General features: G+C 40.4%; 1 long non-coding RNA gene across 2 annotated transcripts in view; it reads left to right on the top strand.

Moving 5' to 3' along the window:
• The first annotated feature begins 12705 nt into the window (after window positions 1–12705).
• LOC100608394 (uncharacterized) overlaps window positions 12706–18870 on the top strand; it is a 414197-nt gene continuing 408032 nt past the window's right edge. Inside the window, exon 1 of one of the 2 annotated variants that reach the window (XR_008547608.2) lies at window positions 12706–13023. This is a non-coding gene — a long non-coding RNA (uncharacterized LOC100608394). The remainder of the gene's footprint in view (window positions 13024–18870) is intronic. The other variant, XR_679806.5, reaches the window with a different exon arrangement.

Below are 18870 nucleotides of genomic sequence, written 5' to 3'. Positions count from 1 at the left end.
TGGAAAATATAGTTATTTTTAAAAGTACAAATGTTACTTATGTTAACATGCAATACGTTTATTATATTTTTAAATGAATTAATGAAAAATTGAATTTTCTTAGTTTTAATTTCCAACATAGTAAATATTAATAGACAAAGGCTTTTTGGTGTCATCAATAAGTTTTAGGAGTACAAAGGGGTCCTGAGACCAACATATTGTGCTTTAGCAGAAGACTGATTATTTTCCTGTAAGTGTTCATCTTCCATGAGGAGATAAAAGGTGCTTAGGAAAAGAGTTCTATGGAAGACTAAATTTAGGAAGCACTGCTATGTATTCACCTCTACTCTATCCCTTAAAACATATATTAAAGGGCTGGGAAATCACAATAACCCAAATACAGTTAGAGTTTGCTTAATTCAGCATTTCTCTAATTTAAACTGCTCTTGACTATCAAGTTAAAATCTTAGCAGGAATTATTTTACCAGCAAGGGAGGTTGAGATGCAGTCTCAGATTGTGAGAGAGTAATTTCATTTTAATGGCATCAGAAAGGAAAAAAAGGACATTCATAATACGAAAGGTAAATTCTCCTAAAGATTTTTTTAAAAAAAACAGAATGCCTATGGGGAGATCAACAACTTCCGGATTGCAGTTTGCAAAGACTTAATCCAGGAGTCATCTCCACTTTATTTCACTTATCCTGTTCTGCCCCTTCTTCTATGCTTATTAACTGCTTACTTCTTTTTTGCACACATATTCCACTTCCCACTGCCTGCCTCTGCCATTTAAAAAATAACATTTAAGAAGATATTGGTTCTTTCTTTCATTTCTTTTTCTTTGTTTTGCTTTTCTGTTTTGAAAGAGCAATCATTCCTTCTACAAAACATTTTTCTAAGCCAAGTATGTTCTTGCAGAAGGCAAAGAATGGCTGGGGGAAGGGGAAATGTTAGTTATTACTGATTGTCTGCTAATTCCTTGTACCCAGTTGCATCCTTATGATGATCCTTCCTCTCCAGACTGCCTGGGCCTCAGATTCAGAGCTGTCATTTCTCTGAGGAAAGAGGGCCCTAAATGACCAGCCACCCCAAGCACAGGGAGCCCAGGCCGCAAGGGTGTAATGAAAGGTGTTAAATTCTTTCTCTTGTTCTATTTCTGTAACACCTCAATTCTGTGACATGAAAATCTCCCTGTCTAGCTTAAAATAGTCTGTAAAGAAAGCCACAAAGCTACAAATCATTAAATATTGCCCCCAGCTGATTGCCAAGGAGCCTAAACATAACAGAGAAGGGTACTGGGAATTTGAGGAAATTATTGCAGAGGAGAAAAAAAAAGAGAATGAAAGCAGCAAAACCTCAACTGGTGATTGGGGATTAGGGAATCAAGGGGGAGATATTGCTTTTTAAATGGGGAAAGACTATTTTGAGAAAGCCTTCAAAGGAGTCATGATACTAGCAAAAGAAGTCTGGAGTGGAAAGCACTTGAGCAGTTAGCAGAGCCTTTGGCCGTATTATCTTCCTTATGATGAATAACCTTTTCTTTCTGATTTCCCTGGAGTCTCACTGTTTTTCACAGTGACTGGTCAGATCATTCCAGCTCAGATTTTGATAGTCAAGAACATTTTAAAATGGGGCTGGTCCCCTTGGGCATTTATATTTCAAGATTGGGGAAAAAGGATTGAAGTAACAGATCCATAGACCCAGAGGCCTGACAGTGTGGTTGTGTAAAATTGTCGGTGTCGGTGTCTTGGGCTCAGGAGATTCCACTGGTAACCTCTCAAATGTTGTCTCCACAGGAAGGACCTAACCAACTTAGGAGGTTTATTCTCATGGTATGTTTCTGTGACTTTTTATTGTTTGACTTAATCCACTGTTAAAATAATTAATTGAGAGGTGAAGGAAACTGGAATGTCATCCCCAAAATATGCCTCTGTGAAATAAAATTATTTTTGAGTTGAAGGCAATTAAAAAGCAGCAAATGGAGGAAAAGTTCTATCTTCTTTTTTTTCTGCCTAAAGGCAGGATATAAATTCTTCTTTACTGAAGACAACTGTGACTCCTATTGGCCCAGAGAGGGTACCAGAGGAATCTGCAAAAAAATCTTAACTCTATTAGCTTCGTCCCATATATTTATTTGCCTTCTCACAGTTTCCCACCTTTGGAAGCCTAAAACTCCTTCCTTTGTCCTGTTATTCTCCACAAATTCATTTTCCTGTTGAAAATGCTATATCAGTTGGAGTTCTAAGCCTTTACTCTGAGTAACTTTTCATTGAAGTGTCTTCTGCATGAGGTGTGCTGCACACATTAATAAACTTTTCTTTTTCTCCTATTAATCTGTTATTTGTTACAGGAATCCATTCCAACTCAGAACTTATAAGGGTTGAAGAAAAAATATTTTTCCTCCCCTACAGAGGCTAGTAGCCTGAGGTTGCTCCAGAGCCCTTGGTTCCTACATAAGCAAACCAACACCAAGTCAGTGTAAATGGTCATATTCTAGGAAAATGAACCTTAAGCTTGACCAATCAAAACCCACCAACTAACTTCTAACCAGGGTCTTTCCACTACTTGAGCTTAAGCAATTAGAAACATCAACTAACCTCAAATTAGGACTTTCCACTGGAATGATCCAAATGAGGCTAGTGTTCCACACGAACCAGTCAAATATTTTCTTTGACTGCTTCGGATTTCACCTTATAAAAGCCTTCCCCTTCCACTTTTTTGGTGGAGCTCATGAAACACTTCTGGTTTACAGCAGCCCAATTCATGAATCACTGTCTGCTCAAATAAACTCTTTAAAATCGCAATGTGCCAAAGTTTGTTTTTAAACATCACATATGCTTCCTAATAGCAGGGCTTTATATCTGCTGGGCTCATTGCTGGAGTTTTACCATTGCATGGTGCATTTGCTACTTATACCTAGGTGTGGCCCTTGCTAAGATCTCAGTGAGAATCTCAATAGATCCTTTTTCATATAATGAGAAACAAAGTATTCAAAAGCTAAAGCAGTTGTCAATATATGTAAGATTAATGATTTCCATTTTTTAGTTGGTCCTTCAGAAGTTTCATTATATATGTAAAGTGCTCAGAAACAGGTATATATGAAAGACTGAAGATATAATATTTCTAGGGTATAGTAGAAACTCTGGGAGATTGGTCCCATATCCCATACATTAAATAGCTGAATAAGGATTCTCAGATAAGAATATGTTATTTTCATCTTGACCTTTCTGATAAGAATTTTTGAATCAAAGATCAATTATCTACTGATTTCAAGTAATTTGGTAGTCAGAGTGTATCTTCTTCATATTTGTAAAAGATGTAATACCTCAGAATATATACAAAATTCAATTGATGTTGTTTAGAAACTGATATTAACAGAAGAACTAGAGTAAAACTCATTGTACTTTAAGACCAAATTATGAGGTCATATACTAATGTTAATGTAAATTTTAAATTCTAGGATTCAAATAAAATATGCTTAAATTGATGGTGTTCTTAAAAAGATCGATCTAGCTGCTAATGGATTTGTTTGGGATTAGTCTTAGGGAAACATGAAGGACATTCAAATTTGTCATCTTCTGCTCTTTGATTAGTGCCTACTTTTCTTTAGGAACTAGGCTTTCCAAGTCAATTTTTCTTTTAGCCCTAGAGATTTCATTCATCTTTTTTGTATTATCCTACAGGGTTAGGAGATTAGGTACATTTATTTTATGATTCTTCTCTGAATGGATTTAAATTCCTTTACTTAGAAGCTATCCCTTCAGGGAATCAAGAGGGCTTATCTTTGCTGGCCATATGGGTTCCTGTGAACTCTCTTTTACAGGATGAAAGCAATTTACATTCCAGTAATGCTGAGCTATAGTGTGTGTTTCCAACATGGGTAATTTTGCAGTTACCTTTTCCTCTGTCTAGGATGTCCCTTCCTAGCAGTTAAACTCTTTGTTCATTCTTCAAGACCCTGTTTATGAATCAATTCTTTGTGAAGCTTTTCTTTTTTATCTTTGCCTCTCTCATTCCCTGCCCCTAATCCTAGGCCAAAGTTGATCAGTTTTTTTCTCTAGCATCTCTACTTCATGGACATATCTACATTATTACATTAATCATACCTGACTGTGGCCATGATGTTAACTCTCCTCGTTTTGTTTTGCTTTCTGGGACTAAGGTTGTTGTTCTTTCCAATTCCTGTAAGCTGAACCCCTGGGTCTCCACACATCTCTTTAATAATAAGTTATATGGAATAATAACAACAAATATTTTAAAAAGTGCTTATTACCACATTTGATCAATTCTGAGAGTCACATATGCTCCCCTGCCCCATATTTAAACATCTCTAAAAACAGGATGCATTTTAAAATTGATGAAGTCTTAGGTTTGATGAAATACAATGTATGCCAGCCACTATATTAATTTCATAATATTACATTTCATCCTTAATAATCCAGTATGGTAAAGTACTATTAATATTCTAGTTTATAGGTGAGGAAACAGAAGCTTAGAGGGATTAAATAACTGGCTTAGGGTCACATAGCTAATAAGAGGCAGAGCAAGGACTGAAACTTATGTATGTATGGCTCCATCATCCCTGTTTTTAATCGTTGTGCTTGGCAGGAGTGAAAACAATGAAAGAAAACTGACATTTTTAGGATCTTTATTATGTGCCATCCACTGTGCTAAGTCCTTTACATACTACTTTCCAATTTATTCTCACAAAAACATTGTGAGGTAATCACTGTAATCTTTATAGACAAAGAAACTGAGGCTCATTTTAGATAGATGATTTAAAGTTACATAGTTGGGGCTGGACATGGTGGCTCAGGCTTGTAATCCCAGCACTTTGAGAGGCCGAGGTGGGAGGATCGCTTGAGCCCAGGAGTTCGAGACCAGTCTGAGCAACATAGCAAGATCCAATCTCTACAAAAAATCCAAAAATATTAGCCAGGTGTGGTGGCACATGCCTGCAGTCGCAACTACTCAGGTGACTGAGGTGGCAGGATCACTTGAGTACAGGAGTTCGAGTCTGCAGTGAGCTGTGATTGCATCACTGTACTCCAGCCTAGGTGACAGAGTGATACCCCATCTCGAAATGAATGTATGAATAAATAGATAAATTCACATAGTTGGGAAGTTCTGAAGCCAGGATTTTAACCCAGGTCAGGTGGGTTTCAAAGTTGCTTTTACCATAATTTTAGCAAACAATCCACTTTCAGTCTAAAGGTCACTACCCATTGATAGAGGCAATCTGAACTGAACAAATGATATAAAAATTAATTTCTAAGATGGCAAAATTAGACATTAATTTCTTGTATGAGAATCTTAGAGTATCTTTGACTCTAAGCTTTCCTTAAAGATAAAAGAGGGTAAGTACCAGTGATCACTCTGCTGATAATCTGTCCTATAAACTAGTCTCAGGGGTGTTTGCGGACCTGCAGAGTGAAGATAATGTTCTTTAGCCTCCACTGCCTCACCCTGTACTTTAGCAATGTGTAACAAGATGATAAAATAGTACTCTAATTTAGCTGTTCCCTGCCCTGTAGCTTTGTGTCAAAGTACATTGATTTGGAATCATAAACTATGTTTAACCAATATTCCATTTATTAAACTGCTTGATTTATGGCCCTATGGGCTTGATCTTATTAACCTGCTGATTTAGCCTGGGATACACTATTAACCCATTGGACATTCCATTATGTGTGATGCTTATCATTTGCATTTATTTTGTCTTTCATGAAGAAATATCCTGTTTTAGTCTGTTTTGTGTTGCTGTAACATAATACCTGGGACTGGGTAATTCATAAAGAAAAAAAGGTTTATTTGGCTTATGATTCTGGTGGCTGGAAAGTTCAAGATTGGACATCTGGTGCAGGCCTCTGGCTGCTTCCACTCATGGCAGAGGCAAAGGGGAGCTGGTGTGTGCAGTGGTCACATGCTGAGAGAATAAGTAAGAGAGGCGAGGGGAGATAACAGGCTCTTTTAAACAACCAGCTTTCATGGGAACTAATAGAGTGAGAATTCACTCATTCCAAAGGAGGACATTTATCTATTCTTGAGAAATCTCCTCCCCTATGACCCAAGCACCTCCTGCTATTCTCCATCTCCAACACTGGGGAGATCAAATTTCAATGTGAGCTTTGGAGGAGACAAATATCCAAACCATAGCATACCCTTTCCCCCTTTTTAAGGAAAAAGCAAAACTAGTCATGAACTAGTGAGTTGAGTTCATTGCAAGAATTCAAATACATAGTGTTTATGTATATTCAGCCCTTTCAAAGAGTATAGCATGTGAATATAGCAACGGTTTTAATTTTTACCTGTGTGAATTTTGATATGTAACCAGAGTTAATGAACTTAAGTATAGTATTCTAAGGTAGTGGCTCACAAAATGTGGTCTATAAAGTATTAGCCCTAAGAATTGACTTTTTCAAAATGGGTTCTATGGTCAAATTTAGGAAATAGAGCAAAGCTATTCCTCCATTATAGAGCTTAAGGTCAGTTTGTTAAAGCTCTGATAAGTCTGGCTATAAAGAACTCCATTAAATTTTATTTAACCCAGTGATCCCCAAGCTTACATGAACATGGAATTTGTTTCTTGCTAAGCCTGTTTGCTGACTTCTCACAGAACTAATGTTCCCTTAATGCACTTCAGGGTATACTGTCTGTGACAGAGACTACAGTCATTCTCCTTTTCCTTTTAGTAAGATAACCCTTGAATTTTAGCTAGGCACACAGCTTTACAGTTGCAGACCATGTTTTCCAGCTTCTTTGCAACTAACATGGCTATGTGAATAAGTTTTTGCCAACAGAATGTGGGCAAAAGTGATGTAGGCAACTTCTGGGTCACTTCTGTAGGAGGAAGTACTTGCCACTCTGCTTTCTATCTTTCCCCATTCTTGCCAGCTGGAGCACAGATATACGCTGGTGACTCAACTTTGACTATATGGCCAGGTCAACACTTCAGAGGATGTGGAGTAAGAACATAAAATGACTTTGGGTCCTGGATAATGTTATGGACTAGCCATGCATCTCTGAATTGTTTCATGGAAGAGAAATAAAATTCCAGTTGGAACCATTGTGGTTTGGATGTCTTTGTTACAGCAGCTTAACTAACCTGTCACTACTCACTGCCCTAGAATTCTCTAGGAATTTTATGCTTGGGTTAACATAAACTTCCTGAATTTTATTGGCTTTTCTTAATAAATGTTTTTAATGAGTGATAGAGAAATTCCACGTGCTTTGGAGGAAGCTAAAAATTTAGGTTAAAAAGAAATTTAGAGTGAAGCAAAGTTGTAGACTTAGCATTAAAATATTAAGAACACTCAAATCATGAAATATTTGCCTAGAAGGAGCCAGGTTAAAGACTAGACTTTCTAATGAAAGAAGATGAGGATTTAAATGACTCATGTTATGTATAGCATCATTAATTCTTCTAAGTGTGTTTATACATAAATGTCTCAAGCTACTGAAATAAATGAATGATTATTAGCTTTAAAAAGAAAACCTTTGGGGTTTTCTGTGTCTGCTCAGTATTTTATTTCAAGGCTTATCCAAGACTTCTAATAGCAGACACACTGGCAACAATGTCAATTCTGACCTCAGTCAAACATAATAAGAGAGAGCAAATTGTGTTTTCTTCAGAAAAGAAAACCACAGCATATTTTCCTCCTGGAATAATTCGATTTCCTTTTGCTATAGAAAGTCCAGAAAAAATGGCTGCAAATCTACCATAAGCTCCACAAGTTGAAGCTGAATGTCTGTGATTTTACTTCCCATGATGGCTTTCCTACACTAATGCTCGACTTTCTACTTCAGGGCCCCTGATTACTAGATGTGCTGCAAGATCTTAATGTAACTAAGCATGCTTGGCTTGGCTCTGCTTTGGGGCAATGGCATCTTGCCTGCTTCTGTGATGAATGTGTCTAGAGCTTTAGCCCTGAAAACTCCAATCTCCAAGGAATAGTCAATTTTGTCTTTGACATTTATGAAGGACACCTGTGTAATGTCTGATCGTGGCCTGGATCCTTGTATCTCCACATTTATCATGGTACCTGTGTTTAGCTGCAAGCCTAGCAATGAAAAGGGGCAGTTTACTAGTTGGGAATCATAACAAGCTTTGACTTTTTCATTGCAACATCTGCAAAGCAGTATGATATTTGATTAGTGTCTAAAACCTTCATTTCATTTACTACCAGAAGCAGATCAAATTTCAGATTCTTTTTGCTGGCATTAGAGTCAAGATAAATCTTTTATAAGAGTATACAGGAATTCCAAAGAAAAAGTAAAACCAATGATTTCTTAGATTTTCCTTGTTTTATGTTGAGTTTCCTAAAAATGAAAAGGAATTGTTTCTTGGGAGAAAGTTAAAAACCACTTGTGCAGAATGAAAAACAGAAAAGGAGCCGCGATACTTCATATTTCTAGACTTCTGAGGGCTAATTTGATTCATTTTCTGTTCCTTATTATCTAAAGATTACAATATAGTTTTTTGCAGATTATCTAGTCTCTAGAATATTCTTATTCATCTATCAATGAAATCCAAAGGCACCTATGGGAGATTATTCTTTAAAGGATTCACACATAGTCACTATTTACAAAACAAAAAAGCACTTGTCATCTACCTTATAACCTTATAACGTCTCTCTCTTTTTTTTTTTTTTTTTTAAGATGGAGTCTTGCTCTGTCACCCAGGCTGGAGTACATTGGTGAGAGCTTGGATCATTGCAACCTCCACCTCCCGGGTTCAAGTGATTCTCTTGCCTCAGCCTCCCAAGTAGCTGGGATTACAGGCATGTGCCACCATGCCTGGCTAATTTTTGTGATTTTAGTAGAGACAGGGTTTTGCCATGTTGGTCAGGTTGGTTTAGAACTCCTGACCTCAACTGATCCACCGCCCTCGGCCTCCCGAAGTGCTGAGACCGCAGGCATGAGCCACTGTGCCCAGCCTATACCATCTTTTAAGAAGAAATTTATGAGTCTTTGGGGTGCATGTGCTATAAAAATGCAAAATCATGGTAATAGATGATGTAAAGACAAAAAGGTTTCTACGGAGTCCCTTTGTAAAAGAAAACAAAAGCATGGGTTCCACTCAATATTGATGACAGGATACACCTGCCTCTGTCCCAGACTGCTAATTCTTCCTTTTTCTTTTTTTTTTTTAAATAAGCAAAAAATTCCAATTCCACCATTCCATTCCTGAAATGAGTTCTTAGCCCAATTCAGATTGCAGAATTCCAAAGAACATGGGTCACAGTTGTGTAGCTTTCTTGGTGAAGAGTCTTAGTGCAGCATCACCTGTGAGTAAATGCTTAATAAACAGGTTTTTGATCATGATGCCTTTTTGATTTTAGAAAAAAAAACTATGCTTTCAATGGAATAACTTCCAGTTGCAACTTGTTAAATAAACTGGCCAGCTGCCTGAAATCCTTTCTGAAAAGAGGTACAATTTATTCAATAAATAAAATGAGAGATCCACTCATCAATGCAACTCCTTTGCATTCTTTAACATGACTTCGGCAGAACACCATGTTAGGCTTGTGTCGTCATTTGTGTAATGCTCAAATTTTACTGACTGTGTGAGGCTTAGCCTCCTGAAAACTCCCTGCTAAGTATATTTTAGGGTATGTTTAGGGGATCTCTCCTATGCACTCAGAAATAGGCTTTCTGCTCAATGATGTTCCTATCTGAGAAAGACATCTGGGAGTGGTTGCTGCCTGTTGTCACTATACTCCTGGACCTCTAAAGCTGCAACCTGGAGGGACCAAGGAGAGTTGCATGTCCTGCAATCAACATTGGCCCAGAAAGAAGCTGTGTTCCACACAGAAAATGTTTTGCCAGCTGGGCACACAGAGGTCTGCTTAGACTGTGTCTCCTATGTTCCTTTGGGAAATAGTTTATTCTGTTTTTGTCTGTAGCACCTGTCTCCTTAGAGCTCAAACAAGAGTCTGTGAGGTCTGAGCAGGACAGCCACCATCCTGTTCCCCTCAAATCTCAGATATCTCCTGCAGAGTGCCTTGAAAAGTTCTACTCCATGCAGCCACCTTCTCCCTAGGCAAATCGGTTTGTACAGACAACTGTAGGTTACCACTACCTCATTAGACATGCCCAGACTCTCTGAATCCCAGCAGAGGAAACAACTTAGGCTGAGACCAAAGCCCAAAGCCCCTGTACATGCTTAACAAAAATGCACACAAAATACTGTGAAATATAAGGTCTTTCCATGAAAAATGTCTCATATTAACTAGGTTTGTACATGCACGCTTCATTTATACTCCAAATAAATTCCTAGGCTCCATATGGCCCAATCTTGGCTTAATGCCACATTAAAGAAACTCACTCTAGCAACCAGAAGTGATTAAAAAGTAATTTCCATATTTATTGGGGCATCCTTAACTACATTAAAAGAGCCACAAGTTCGTAACCCTTAGTAACATTTCTAGAAGCTCCTTTTCTTCTCCTCTGTTCTCTCATATCCTTCAGCACTCCTGATGCCTCTGTTTATGCTAAGCCCCCGATATCCTCTCTCCCAAACTTGCCTCCATGTCTTTTACTTTTTCTTCCTCTTCTCTTCATTTCTCACCTTTCCAGTTTGTTCTGCTTTATCTTAAAACCAGGCAATTTCTGGCAAAACTGAACTCATCTTAATGAGTCCGAATTAATGGGCCAAAATGTCAGGGAAGTTAAGCAGAACAAGATAAGATCCTTTTTAGTGAGCAGAAAATGTGGGGATACATCAATAATTTTTGTTCCTATTATACATTCATCAAACATCGATTTGGTCCCTATTATATATAGCAGGCCTTATGGAGACTGAGAACAGAAGTAAATAAGACGTTGTGTCTAACTTCAGGATACTCAAGTTTAGTAGAGGATAGAGGCATATAGACAAATGATTATAATCAGTGAGGTGGGCAGAAAACCTGGGTTAGATATTAGACTGTGAGTGTGATGGGCTTCAGTATATGCTACCCCAAAATATGGCACCTTGGCACATTGAATATTTTCAGAAGGAATTGGAGAAACAGCACGTGCAGGAAGGTCTCTCTGACCTTGCCCCACTCTTTTCCTCTGAAACAGTTCATAAAACCCTCGTGTGAGAAGTGCCTTCCTAGACCCAGAGGAAAGGAACATCTTTATCTCCAAAGACAGAGACACAGAGAAGAATCTGAACAAGTAGGCCTTGCTAAGTTTCTCCCAGTTCACTACCATTAGATTGTACCCTTTTTAGCCTATCATATTTCTACACAACTCTCCATTCTTCATCAAACCTCATGGAAACATGAAGGACACTCAAAGTTTACATCTTTTGCTCTTCTGTTAGTGCACACTTTAGCATAAAAATACTCATGTTTCGTCAGGTCATTTCCTTATGAAGACTCCTGTGTCATGTAAAACTTACATTAAGGACATTTGTATGCTTTTCATTTGTTAATTTGTCTTTTGTTATAGGGACCTTAGCCATAAACCTGGCTAGAATGTGGGTAGAAAAAAACTATATTTTTTCTCCTTTATAGGTGACACCAACCTTGGGTGGGCCTCAGTCATAAACCTTGAGGTTTAGGGCTTCAGCCATAAATCTTGCTAGAATGGAGGTAGAAAAAAAACTATATTTTTTTCTCCCTTATAGGTGACACCAAGCTTGGGTGGGCCAATAAAGGTGTGGCGAAGAAAAACTTTTCCCCACCTACTTAAATTCAGTGACTGTGGGTCTGTGAATTCAACTGACAAAAGACAGATTAACAGGAGAAAAGGAATACAGATTTATTAATATTTTAAATGTGTATGGGAATCATAGAAAAGAAATAAAATTCAAAAAGTAGCTAACATATATATAAGAAAGGTATATAACTTACATACCCTTCTTAACAAATGAAAGAGGGTTTGGGCTTCAAAGGACAATAGACGGTGGGAGAATGACTAGGAAATGTATCTGCCCTGCCCTTATTTGCCTATTCTAAATTGCCTCAAATAATCCTTATGCCAAAATGGTATATTTTGGGATGGTGCATCCTGATCTCCTTCAAAGCCTTCACAGAGAAGACCTTGACCACTAAGAATAAGTTGTAGTTTTTCAAGTGGGTAGGCAAAGTTTCCTTAAGCCAGGTACCCAAGAATTATCCCAGAGTCTTCCCACTCCTTTATCCTCCACAAATGCTTCTAGCACTCATGGCCTAGTAAGCCTATCTGTTTAATATCTCTTTTATCCATCTCTTTGTGCCCATCCACGTTGCTATTGTTTATGTTAGTGTACCTATCACTTTGAAAGTCTACAACTGACTTCTTGCCTAAATTTGGTACTTTTTGAAAATATTTATCACATTACCTTTAGTCTAAATCATTAGTTTTCGAATTTTTTGGTCTCAAGACATTTTTACACTCTTAAAAATTATTAAGGACCTTAACAAACTTTTGTTTGAATGCGATAGAAATATTTATAAGAAGTTAACACTGAGAAATTTAAAAATTAAATAAAAAATTTAAAAATTAAATCTCATTTTTACATATCAACTGTCAGGCCTCTGAGCCCAAGCTAAGCCATCATATCCCCTGTGACCTGCATGTACACATCCAGATGGCCAATTCCTGCCTTAACTGATGACATTCCACCACAAAAGAAATGAAAATGGCCTGTTCCTGCCTTAACTGATGACATTATCTTGTGAAATTCCTTCTCCTGGCTCAAAAGCTCCCCTACTGAGCACCTTGTGACCCCCACTCCTGCCCGCCAGAGAACAACCCCCCTTTGACTGTAATTTTCCTTTACCTACCGAAATCTTATAAAACGGCCCCACCCTTATCTCCCTTCACTGACTCTTTTTTTGGACTCAGCCCACCTGCACCCAGGTGATTAAAAGCTCTATTGCTCACACAAAGCCTGTTTGGTGGTCTCTTCACACAGACGTGCATGAAATTTGGTGCCGTGACTCCGATCGGGGGACCTCCCTTGGGAGATCAATCCCCTGTCCTCCTGCTCTTTGCTCTATGAAAAAGATCCACTTACAACCTCCGGTCCTCAGACCCACCAGCCCAAGGAACATCTCACCAATTTTAAATCGGGTAAGTGGCCTCTTCTTACTCTCTTTTCCAACCTCTCTCACTATCCCTCAACCACTTTCTCCTTTCAATCTTGGTGCCACCCTTCAATCTCTCCCTTCTCTTAATTTCAATTCCTTTCATTTTCTGGTAGAGACAAAGGAGACACGTATTATCCATGGACCCAAAACTCTGGCGCCGGTCACAGACTCTGGAAGACAGTCTTCCCTTTGTGTTTCATCATGCAGGGACGCCTGCCTGATTATTCACCCACGTTTCAGAGGTGTCTGACCATGCGGGGATGCCTGCCTTGGTGCTTCGCTCTTAGCGGCAAGTACTGCTTTTCTGGGAGGCAAGAACCCCCCAACTCCTTCTCTCCATGTCTCTACCCCTTGTCTGCTTTTCTGGGGGGCAAGAACCCCCAACCCCTTCTCCTTCACCCTTAGCAGCAAGTACTGCTTTTCTAGGGGGCAAGAACCCCCCGATCCCTTATTTCTGCACCCTGACTTCTTATCTCTGTGCCCCAATCCCTTATTTCCATGCCCCGACTTCTTATCTCTGTGCCCCAATTCCTTATTTCCATGCCCTGACCCCTTTCCCACTTTTCTGGAGGGTAAGAACCCCCAAGCCCCTTCCCTCTGTGTCTCTACTCTCTCTTTTCTCTGGGCTTGCCTCCTTCACTATGGGCAAACTTCCACCCTCCATTCCTCCTTCTTCTCCCTTAGTCTGTGTTCTCAAGAACTTAAAACCTCTTCAACTCACACCTGACCTAAAACCTAAATGCCTTATTTTCTTCTGCAATGCCGCTTGACCCCAATACAAACTCAACAGTGGTTCCAAATAGCCAGAAAACGGCACTTTTGATTTTTCCATCCTACAAGATCTAAATAATTCTTGTTGTAAAATGGGCAAACGGTCTGAGGTGCCTGACGTCCAGGCATTATTTTACACATCGGTCTCTCCCTATTCTCTGTTCCCAATGCAACTTCCTTCCCTCCTGCCTATCCCCTCAGTCCCAACCCCAAGCATCGCTGAGTCTTTTTAATCTTCCTTTTCTACAGACCCATCTGACCTCTCTCCTCCTAGCCAGGCTGAGCTAGGTCCCAATTCTTCCTCAGCCTCCGCTCCTCCACCCTATAATCCTTTTATCACCTCCACTCCTCACTCCCGGTCTGGCTTACAGTTTCTTTCCGTGACTAGCCCTCCCCCACCTGCCCAGCAATTTCCTCTTAAAAAGGTGGCTGGAGCTAAAGGCATAGTCAAGGTTAATGCTCCTTTTTCTTTATCTGACCTCTCCCAAAATCAGTTAGCGTTTAGGCTCTTTTTCATCAAATATAAAAACCCAGCCCAGTTCGTGGCTTGTTTGGCAGCAACCCTGAGACGCTTTACAGCCCTAGACCCTGAAAGGTCAGAAGGCCGTCTTATTCTCAATATGCATTTTATTTTATTACCCAATCTGCTCCTGACATAAAATAAAGCTCCAAAAATTAAATTCTGGCCCTCAAACCCCACAGCAGGACTTAATTAACCTCGCCTTCGAGGTGTACAATAATAGAGTAGAGGCAGCCAAGTAGCAACATATTTCTGAGTTGCAATTCCTTGCCTCCACTATGAGACAAACCTCAGCCACATCTCGTGCACACAAGAACTCCAAACACCTGAACCGCAGCTGCCAGGGGTTCCGCCAGAACCTCCTCCCCCAGGAGCTTGCTGCAAGTGCCAGAAATCTGGCCACTGGGCCAAGGAATGCCCACAGCCTGGGATTCCTCCTAAGACATATCCCATCTTTGTGGGACCCCCCCTGAAAATTGGACTGTTCAACTCACCTGGCAGCCACTCCCAGAACCCCTGGAACTCTGGCCCAAGGCTCTCTGACTGACTCCTTCCCAGATCTTCTCGGCTTAGCAGCTGAAGACTGACACTGCCCAATCGCCTTGGAAGCCTACAGGATCATCACAGACGCTCTGGGTAACTCTCACAGTGGAGGGTAAGTCCATCCCCTTCTTAGTCAATACGGAGTCTCCCCACTCCACATTACCTTCTTTTCAAGGGCCTGTTTCCCTTGCCTCCATAACTGTTGTGGGTATTGACGGCCAGGCTTCTAAACCTCTTAAAACTCCCCAACTCTGGTGCCAACTTAGACAATACTCTTTTAAGCACTCCTTTTTAGTTATCCCCACCTGCCCAGTTCCCTTATTAGGCCGAGACACTTTAACTAAATTATCTGCTTCCCTGACTATTCCTGGGCTACAGCCATACTTCATTGCCACCTTTTCCCTCAGTTCAAAGCCTCCTTCACATCATCCCCTTGTATCTCCCCACCTTAACCCACAAGTATAAAACACCTCTACTCCCTCCTTAGTGACCGATCATACACCCCTTACCATCCCATTAAAACTGAATCACCCTTACCTCGCTCAATGCCAATATCCCATCCCACAGCATGCTTTAAAAGGATTAAAGTCTGTTATCACTCGCCTGTTACAGCATGGCCTTTTAAAGCCTATAAACTCTCCTTACAATTCCCCCATTTTACCTGTCCTAAAACCAGGCAAGACTTACAGGTTAGTTCAGGATCTGCACCTGATCAACCAAATTGTTTTGCCTATCCACCCCGTGGTGCCAAACCCATATACTCTCCTATCCTCAATATCTCCCTCTACAACCCATTATTCTGTTGTAGATCTCAAACATACTTTCTTTACTACTCCTTTGCACTCTTCATCCCAGCCTCTCTTCGCTTTTAGGCTCAGCAAATTACCTGGGCTGTACTGCCACAAGCCTTCACAGACAGCCCCCATTACTTCAATCAAGCCCAAATTTCATCCTCATCTGTTACCTATCTTGGCATAATTCTCATAAAAACACACGTGCTCTCCCTGCTGATCATGTCCGACTAATCTCCCAAACCTCAATCCCTTCTACAAAACAACAACTCCTTTCCTTCCTAGGCATGGTTAATGTGGTCAGAATTCATACACAAGAGCCAGGACCGCACCCTGTAGCCTTTCTGCCCAAACAACTTGACCTTACTGTTTTAGCCTAGCCCTCATGTCTGTGTGCAGCAGCTGCCACTGCTTTAATACTTTTAGAGGCCCTCAAAATCACAAACTATGCTCAACTCACTCTCTACATTTCTCATAACTTCCAAAATCTATTTTCTTCCTCATACCTGACGCATATACTTTCTGCTCCCCGGCTCCTTCGGCTATACTCACTCTTTGTTGAGTCTCTCACAATTACCATTGTTCCTGGCATGGACTTCAATCTGGCCTCCCACATTATTCTGGATACTACACCTGACCCTCATGACTGTATCTCTCTGATCCACCTGGCATTCAACCCATTTCCCCATATTTCCTTCTTTCCTGTTCCTCACCCTGATCACATTTAGTTTATTGGTGGCAGTTCTGCCAAGCCTAATCTCCACTCGCCAGCAAAGGCAGGCTATGCTATCGTATCTTCCACATCTATCGTTGAGGCTACCACTCTGCCCCCCTCTACTACCTCTCAGCAAGTCAAATTAGTTGCCTTAACTCAAGCCCTCACTCTTGCAAAAGGACTACGTGTCAATATTTATACTGACTCTAAATATGCCTTTCATGTTCTGCACCACCATGCTGTTATAAAAGCTGCATTAATGCCTCTTTAATAAAAACTCTGCTCAAGGCTGCTTTACTTCCAAAGGAAGCTGGAGTCATTCACTGCAAAGACCATCAAAAGGTGTCAGATCCCATTGCTGTAGGCAAGGCTTATGCTGATAAGGTGGCTAGACAAGCAGCTAGCTTTCCAACTTCTGTCCCTCACCGCCAGTTTTTCTCCTTCATATCAGTCACTCCCATCTACTCCCCTGCTGAAACTTCCACCTATCAATCTCTTCCCACACAAGGCAAATGTTTCTTAGACCAAGGAAAATATCTCCTTCCAGCCTCACAGGCCCATTCTATTCTGTCGTCATTTCATAACCTCGTCCATGTAGGTTACAAGCCACTAGCCCATCTCTTAGAAACTCTCATTTCCTTTCCATCCTGGAAATCTATCCTCAAAGAAATCACGTCTCAGTGTTCCATTTGCTATTCTACTACCCCTTGGGGATTGTTCAGGCTTCCTTCCTTTCTTACACATCAAGCTCGAGGATTTGCCCCTGCCCAGGACTGGCAAATTGACTTTACTCACATGCCCTGAGTCAGATAAGTAAAATACCTCTTAGTCTAGGAAGACATTTTCACTGGATGGGTAGAGGCCTTTCCTACAGGGTCTGAGAAGGCCACTGCGGTTATTTCTTCCCTTCTGTTAGACATAATTCCTCGGTTTGGCCTTCCCACCTCTATACAGTCCGATAGCAGACCGGCCTTTATTAGTCAAATCAGCCAAGCATTTTTTCAGGCTCTTGGTATTCAGTGAAACCTTTATATCCCTTACAGTCTTCAGTCTTCAGGAAAAGTAGAACAGACTAATGGTCTTTTAAAAACACACCTCACCAAGCTCAGCCACCAACTTAAAAAGGACTGGACAATACTTTTACCACTTTTCCTTCTCAGAATTCAGGCCTGTCCTCAGAATGCTACAGGGTACAGCCCATTTGAGCTCCTGTATGTATGCTCCTTTTTATTAAGCCCCAGTCTCATTCCAGACACCAGACCAACTTGGACTGTGCCCCAAAAACTTGTCATCCCTACTGTCTTCTGTCTAGTCATACTCCTATTCACCGTTCTCAACTACTCATATATGACCTGCTCTTGTTTACACTGCCGGTTTACACTGTTTCTCCAAGCCATCACTGCTGATATCTCCTGGTGCTATCCCCAAACTGCCACTCTTAACTCTTGAAGTAAATAAATAATCTTTGCTGGCAGGACTATGCTGAATCTCCTTAGGCACTCTCTAATTAGATGTCCTGGGTCCTCCCAATTCTTAGACCTTTAATACCTGTTTTTCTCCTTCTCTTATTCCATTTAGTTTTTCAATTCATACAAAACTGTATCCAGGCCATCACCAATAATTCTAAATGACAACTGTTTCTTCTAACAGTCCCACAATATCACCCCTTACCACAAAACCTTCCTTCAGCTTAATCTCTCCCACTCTAGGTTCCCACGCTGCCCCTAATCCCGCTCGAAGCAGCCCTGAGAAACATCGCCCATGTCTCTCCATACAATCCCCCAAAATTTTCACTGCCCCAACACTTTACCACTATTTCATTTTATTTTTCTTATTAATAAAAGAAGACAGGAATGTCAGGCCTCTGAGCCCAAGCTAAGCCATCATATCCCCTGTGACCTGCACATGCACATCCAGATGGCCGGTTCCTGCCTTAACTGATGACATTATCTTGTGAAATTCCTTCTCCTGGCTCAAAAGCTCCCCTACTGAGCACCTTGTGACCCCCACTCTTGCCCACCAGAGAACAACCCCCCTTTGACTGTAATTTTCCTTTACCTACCAAAATCTTATAAAATGGCCCCACCCTTATCTACCTTCGCTGACTCTCTTTTCGGACTCAGCCCACCTGCACCCAGGTGATTAAAAGCTTTATTGCTCACACAAAGCCTGTCTGGTGGTCTCTTCACACAGATGCACATGAAATCAACTAATAACATTTTTATGAAAATATATTTTATAAAATAAAATTTAGTGAGAAGTGTGGCATTGTTTTTTTCAAATCTTCATTATGTGTGTTTTAATAGAAGACAGATGAATTATTTTTACATTCAGTCTATTGTGATATCACATGTCATGTAGCCTCTCTAAGCCTCCCTGGTACACTCATAAGAAAATGAATGTGAACAGTATTGCTGTGAAATAGTTTTGACCTTGCAAACATTCTAAAATGGTCCTGGGGACCCCAGGGCTTCTTGGACTACACTTTGA

The sequence above is a fragment of the Pan troglodytes genome, chromosome 3 (genome assembly GCF_028858775.2).
Source record: "Pan troglodytes isolate AG18354 chromosome 3, NHGRI_mPanTro3-v2.0_pri, whole genome shotgun sequence".
Lineage (NCBI taxonomy): Eukaryota > Metazoa > Chordata > Mammalia > Primates > Hominidae > Pan > Pan troglodytes.
This window is presented reverse-complemented; position numbering and strand designations above follow the sequence as displayed.